The following is a 7500-nucleotide window of genomic DNA, read 5'->3' as shown; positions in this document are numbered from 1 at the left end:
GTGTCGCACTGACGCCCGCCGCGGGGCCGCAAACTGCGGGGTCATAGAGACTTCCGGTGGTAAGTCGTTAACCGTGATCGGGACCGCCCGGACAAGAAATGCCATTTTCTGGCCGGCGGGAGACGGGCCGATAGGCCTGGCGGGAAAGGCGCGCCGCGGCCCCGCTGAAGGCCGCACATCGGACCTCCTCGACTTCCGCCGTCAAATCGTTAACCTGCGGCGGGCAAAAAAGAAGCGACGCCAGCTTTCGGACTTAGTGCAATTCTCGAATGTCGCGGCTGACTTGGCGGTACGAGCGTTCGGAAGTCCCGCCGGAATTGCGACGCTTCGAACGGTCGAGGCGGCCAATCTCGACCTCAGCGGCGGCACTGGCGCGATACACGTTTCTGCCGCCAGGGGGGGGGGGGGTGGGGGGGGGGGGGGGGCAAGCCAGCCGGCCGGGGGCGCCCGGCGCCGATCCGGCGCTTACTCGACACGCTCGAGCATCCGAACCCGTCTTATCTACGGGACCGCCGTTGCCACTTGAACACCTTTCGCCGAGAGTATCCGGGCACCCCACCTACCCGCCGGAATCACGAACCACGAGGTAGAAGTCAGGAACCAACAGGAGAAGTCGTGAACTAAATGGCGAATTCATGAACCAAACGGAGAGAAGTCATGAACCGAGCGGTTTAGGGTCAGGGTGAGGGTTGTTAGGGTGAGGCCGTTAGGGTGAGGCCGTTGCTTCGAGCGGGAAGATGGGCAGCCCCGCCCCCCCCCCCCCCCCCCCCGTTGGGTGGAAGGAAACCTCTGCTGCGGGCCCGGCAACCATCCCGAACGGACCCGCTGGGTCCAAATGTCTGCCGCGGGCGGTCCTGCTGCGGTCGCGGGTTCGTTGGAAACCTCTCCTGCTGCTGGCATGGCCACCCTCCCCCCCCCCGCCCGACTGACGACCCTGCGGGCCCGGCGACCCGGTGTCCCGTTGCCGCGCGGGGAGTGATCCTCGGGGCCGTGCCGGGCGGGCCCAGCGACACGAAGAGAGTGGGGGGGGGGTCGGAGGGAGTGGCACTGGGGAGAGAGGGGTGGGGGAGAGAGAGTGCCCCCCCCCCATTAGGGGCGAGTTTATGCAGTCATCAGAGTTTATACCTAACCTCATGATGCTTTATTAGCCGGATAGGCTGTCTGACCTCGCCCCCAGTCCCTACTCCTTCCACTGGATTCTTCTTATACCCTCTTTTTCTTCGTGCCCCCCCCCCCCCCCCCCCCCCCCCACGCAGGGAGGGTTCCAAGAGGGAGGAGGGAGGGAGGGAGTCCCGGGGCCGTGAGAGAGAGAGAGCCTCATTAGCTGCTAGGTTCACCTCATTAGCTGCTAGCTAACGCGTCAGACCTTTTACATTCTTTAGAGGATTGAAACCTCAGGGCCTTTAACCCCCGTTCACCGTTTACACTCAACGATCCTTCCGAACAAAACCCTTACACATCTGTCCGTCCAACTGACCCCCGAGATACCTAACACGCAGATTAACACGTCAGCGGTGATCGGCGTGTCATAGAGGAGTCACAAAGACGGGCAAAATAGAGTGGTTGAATAAAAAATACTCACTCAATTGGCCGTGATTTAACGTAGCACACAATGATGCCAAGCCCATGCAAAGTCCAGTGGCCCAAGCAAACAAATAAGATAGATCTGGCTCGGCGTTCCTCATCTCCACATCGTCACCCAGCACGCCGACGCCCAATAACAATTCCCCCGCAAATTGTGCACCTCGAGCGGCAGTACTTTAAACGGCGCCGTCTTCGGCGTGGACGGCATGAACCAAGTCGGCAAGCATCGTCACCCAGCACACAGACGTCCACTAACAATTCCTCCCCCCTGCAAATTGCGCGCCGCGAACGGCAGTACTTTCAAGTATGCCGCCTTCGGCGGGGACATCGTGAACCAAATCGGCAGGCAGGCGTCGTCAGCCGGTCGACCGACCCCCAGTTGCATTGCCCCAACGGCCATTGTGCACTTCGAACAGAACAGTGCTTTTAAAATATTCCGCCTGCCGCGTGTACATCATGAAACAAATGGAAAGGACGAACCGGGCGTGCAACCGATGCACGGAGAGTGACAGGTCGTCAAGCAAGTCCGTGGCAATCCGTCGGCCGACTCGGCCGCGGCCAGCAGAGGCGTTTTGGCCCGGGCGCGCCGAACTTTGCGCGCCCTCGGTATGCGTAACACTAGCACATGCCTTCAAAACTCACTACAAAATAACCCCAAAGTATGCCGCCTTCCCCGTGGGCCTTGTTACCAATATCTTGCCCTGCTTCCTGATGCCCTTATGGGGTCGGCTCTGTTCTTGCAGAACCCTCAGGTGGTGCAGAGTCTGGGCCATTTTATCAATATCTTGCCCTGATTCCTGATGCCCTTATGGGGTCGGCTCTGTTCTTGCAGAACCCTGAGGTGGTGCAGAGTCTGCGCCTTGTTATCAATATCTTGCCCTGCTTCCTGAAACCCTTATGGGGTTGGTTCTGTTACAAAACCCTCAGGTGGTGCAGAGTCTGGGCCACTTTATAAATAACTCTGCCTGCATTAGGGTCAGGGTCAGGGTTAGGGTTAGGGTTAGGGTTAGGGTTAGGGTTAGGGTTAGGGTTAGGGTTAGGGTTAGGGTTAGGGTTAGGGTTAGGGTTAGGGTTAGGGTTAGGGTTAGGGTTAGGGTTAGGGGTAGGGGTAGGGGTAGCGGTAGGGGTAGGGGTAGGGGTAGGGGTAGTTTGAACTACTGCCGCTCCAGGCGCGCACTGTGCGTGGGTAATTTTCAGTGGGCGTCGGTGTGCTGGGTGACGATGCCGCCCAGACTCTGCACCACCTGAGGGATCTGCAAGAACAGAGCCGAACCCGCAAGGGTATCGGGAAGCAGGGCAAGATATTGATAACAAGGCCCAGACTCTGCACCACCCGAGGGTTCTGCAAGAACAGAGCCGACCCCATAAGGGTATCAGGAAGCAGGGTGAGATAGTGACACCATTTGTAAAACCGGCAAATCCCACCCAGGAAACATTGCAAAAATTGGCCTCTAATGCTGGAACGTGGGTAAAGCCAAACAAACACGACACGTTTTAAAAGAACGTTACTAAAACAGCCTGGGATATGCCCATGACAAAGGATAGGCCGAACCTCACCAGAAAAAAAGAGAGGGAGACCACGGCAGAGCTGAGGGATAAACATGAGATGGTGATAAAACCAGCAGACGAGGGGAGCAGTAGGGTTACAAATTAATGTCAATATGGGGCCTGCTCCCACTGGGTAATAGACAAAAACATAGAACAGGGTGACAGGAGAGACTGGATAGCACAGAGGATAACCCGTGAGCGAAATAATGGGGTGTATGCAGTTCAATGTAAGGAGTGTACCTTACGGTACATAGGCGAAACAGGTAAAACAGCCTCAGCGGTGATCGACGTGTCAAAGAGGAGTCACAAAGACGGGCAAAATAAAGTGGTTGATTATAGACAATAGACAATAGACAATAGGTGCAGGAGTCGGCCATTCAGCCCTTCGAGCCAGCACCGCCATTCAATGCGATCATGGCTGATCACTCTCAATCAGTACCCCGTTCCTGCCTTCTCCCCATACCCCCTCACTCCGTTATCCTTAAGAGCTCTATCCAGCTCTCTCTTGAAAGCATCCAACGAACTGGCCTCCACTGCCTTCTGAGGCAGAGAATTCCACACCTTCACCACTCTCTGACTGAAAAGGTTCTTCCTCATCTCCGTTCTAAATGGCCTACCCCTTATTCTTAAACGGTGGCCCCTTGTTCTGGACTCCCCCAACATTGGGAACATGTTTCCTGCCTCTAATGTGTCCAATCCCCTAATTATCGTATATGTTTCAATAAGATCCCCCCTCATTCTTCTAAATACCAGTGTATACAAGCCCAATCGCTCCAGCCTTTCAACATACGACCGTCCCGCCATTCCGGGAATTAACCTAGTGAACCTACGCTGCACGCCCTCCATAGCAAGAATATCCTTCCTCAAATTTGGAGACCAAAACTGCACACAGTACTCCAGGTGCGGTCTCACCAGGGCCCGCTACAACTGTAGAAGGACCTCTTTGCTCCTATACTCAACTCCTCTGGTTACGAAGGCCAACATTCCATTGGCTTTCTTCACTGCCTGCTGTACCTGCATGCTTCCTTTCATTGACTGATGCACTAGGACATCCAGATCTCGTTGAACTCCCCCTCCTCCTAACTTGACACCATTCAGACAATAATCTGCCTTTCTACTCTTACTTCCAAAGTGAATAACCTCGCACTTATCTACATTAAACTGCATCTGCCATGTATCCGCCCACTCACACAACCTGTCCAAGTCATCCTGCAGCCTTATTGCATCTTCCTCACAATTCACACTACCCTCCAGCTTAGTATCATCTGCAAATTTGCTAATGGTACTTTTAATCCCTCCGTCTAAGTCATTAATGCATATCGTAAATAGCTGGGGTCCCAGCACCGAACCTTGCGGTACCCCACTGGTCACTGCCTGCCATTCCGAGAGGGACCCATTTATACCCACTCTTTGCTTTCCGTCTGTCAACCAATTTTCTATCCATGTCAGTACCCTACCCCCAATACCACGTGCCCTAATTTTGCCCACTAATCTCCTATGTGGGAGCTTGTCGAAGGCTTTCTGAAAGTCGAGGTACACCACGTCCACTGACTCTCCCCTGTCAATTTTCCTAGTTACATCCTCAAAACATTCCAGTAGATTTGTCAAGCATGATTTCCCCTTCGTAAATCCATGCTGACTCGCAATGATCCTGTTACTGCTATCCAAATGCTCAGCAATTTCGTCTTTTCTAATTGACTCCAGCATCTTCCCCACCACTGATGTCAGACTAACTGGTCTATAATTACCCGTTTTCTCTCTCCCTCCCTTCTTAAAAAGTGGGATAACATTTGCTATCCTCCAATCCACAGGAACTGATCCTGAATCTATATAGAACATTGAAAAATGATCTCCAATGCTTCCACTATTTCTAGAGCCACCTCCTTAGGTACCCTGGGATGCAGACCATCAGGCCCTGGGGATTTATCAGCCTTCAGTCCCATCAGTCTACCCAAAACCATTTCCTGCCTAATGTGGATTTCCTTCAGTTCCTCCATCACCCTAGGTTCTCCGGCCCCTAGAACATTTGGGAGATTGTGTGTATCTTCCTCAGTGAAGACAGACCCAAAGTAACGGTTTAACTCGTCTGCCATTTCTTTGTTCCCCATAATAAATTCCCCCGTTTCTGTCTTCAAGGGACCCACATTTGCCTTGACTATTTTTTCCCTCTTCACGTACCTAAAAAAACTTTTGCTATCCTCCTTTATATTATTGGCTAGTTTACCCTCGCACCTCATCTTTTCTCCCCGCATTGCCTCTTTAGTTAACTTTTGTTGCTCTTTAAAAGAGTCCCAATCCTCTGTCTTCCCACTCTTCTTTGCTATGTTATACCTCCTCTCCTTAATTTTTATGCTGTCCCTGACTTCCCTTGTCAGCCACAGGTGTCTCTTACTCCCCTTAGAGTCTTTCCACCTCTTTGGAATAAATTGATCCTGCAACCTCTGCATTATTCCCTGGAATACCTGCCATTGCTGTTCTACCGTCTTCCCTGCTAGGGCCTCCTTCCAGTCAATTTTGGCCAGCTCCCGCCTCATGCCTCTGTAATCCCCTTTGCTATACTGTAATACAGACACTTCCGATTTTCCCTTCTACCTTTCCATTTGCAGAGTAAAACTTATCGTGTTGTGATCACTGCCTCCTAACGGCTCTTTTACCTCTAGTCCCCTTATCAGATCAGGATCATTAAAAACACTCACTCTATTGGCCGTGATTTAACCTAGCACACAGTGTTGCAAAGCCCATGCAAAGTCCAGTGGGCCAAGCAAACAAATAAGATAGATCTGGCTCGGCGTTCCACATCTCCACATCGTCACCCAGCACGCCGACGCCCATTAACAATTCCCCCGCAAATTGTGCACCTCGAGCGGCAGTACTTTAAACGGCGCCGTCTTCGGCGTGGACGGCATGAACCAAGTCGGCAAGCATCGTCACCTAGCACACAGACGTGCACTAACAATTCCTCCCCCCGCAAATTGCGCGCCGCGAACGGCGGTACTTTCAAGTATGCCGCCTTCGGCGGGGACATCGTGAACCAAATCGGCAGGCAGGCGTCGTCAGCCGGTCGACCGACCCCCAGCTGCATTTCCCCAACGGACATTGTGCACTTCGTACAGAACAGTGCTTTTAAAATATTCCGCCTGCCGCGTGGACATCATGAACCAAATGAGCAGGCAGGCATCATATCATATCATATCATACACATACAGCCGGAAACAGGCCTTTTCGGCCCTCCAAGTCCGTGCCGCCCAGCGATCCCCGTACATTAACATTATCCTATACCCACTAGGGACAGTCAGCCCCCAGCACAACGACGCCCCCGCTAACAATTCCCCACGCACATGGTGCGCTCGAGCTGCAGCACTTTAAAGTACGCCGCCTTCGGCGGGGACATCGTGAACCAAAGGAGCAGGCAGCCATGGTCACCGCCAGCACAACGACGGCGCCGCTAACAATTCCCCGCGCACCTTGTGCGCTCGAGCTGCAGTACTTTAAAGTACGCCGCCTTCGGCGGGGACATCGTGAACCAAAGGAGCAGGCAGCCATGGTCACCGCCAGCACAACCACGGCGCCGCTAACAATTCCACGCGCACCTTGTGCGCTCGAGCTGCAGTACTTTAAAGTACGCCGCCTTCGGCGGGGACATCGTGAACCAAAGGAGCAGGCAGCCATGGTCACCGCCAGCACAAGCACGGCGCCGCTAACAATTCCCCGCGCACCTTGTGCGCTCGAGCTGCAGTACTTTAAAGTACGCCGCCTTCGGCGGGGACATCGTGAACCAAAGGAGCAGGCAGCCATGGTCACCGCCAGCACAACCACGGCGCCGCTAACAATTCCCCGCGCACCTTGTGCGCTCGAGCTGCAGTACTTTAAAGTACGCCGCCTTCGGCGGGGACATCGTGAACCAAAGGAGCAGGCAGCCATGGTCACCGCCAGCACAACCACGGCGCCGCTAACAATTCCCCGCGCACCTTGTGCGCTCGAGCTGCAGCACTTTAAAGTACGCCGCCTTCGGCGGGGACATCGTGAACCAAAGGAGCAGGCAGCCATGGTCACCGCCAGCACAACGACGGCGCCGCTAACAATTCCCCGCGCACCTTGTGCGCTCGAGCTGCAGTACTTTAAAGTACGCCGCCTTCGGCGGGGACATCGTGAACCAAAGGAGCAGGCAGCCATGGTCACCGCCAGCACAACCACGGCGCCGCTAACAATTCCACGCGCACCTTGTGCGCTCGAGCTGCAGTACTTTAAAGTACGCCGCCTTCGGCGGGGACATCGTGAACCAAAGGAGCAGGCAGCCATGGTCACCGCCAGCACAAGCACGGCGCCGCTAACAATTCCCCGCGCACCTTGTGCGCTCGAGCTGCAGTA

This window comes from Rhinoraja longicauda, unplaced genomic scaffold (genome assembly GCF_053455715.1).
Source record: "Rhinoraja longicauda isolate Sanriku21f unplaced genomic scaffold, sRhiLon1.1 Scf001131, whole genome shotgun sequence".
In the NCBI taxonomy this organism is placed as follows: Eukaryota; Metazoa; Chordata; class Chondrichthyes; order Rajiformes; family Arhynchobatidae; genus Rhinoraja; species Rhinoraja longicauda.
Note: the sequence above shows the minus strand (reverse complement) of the source record.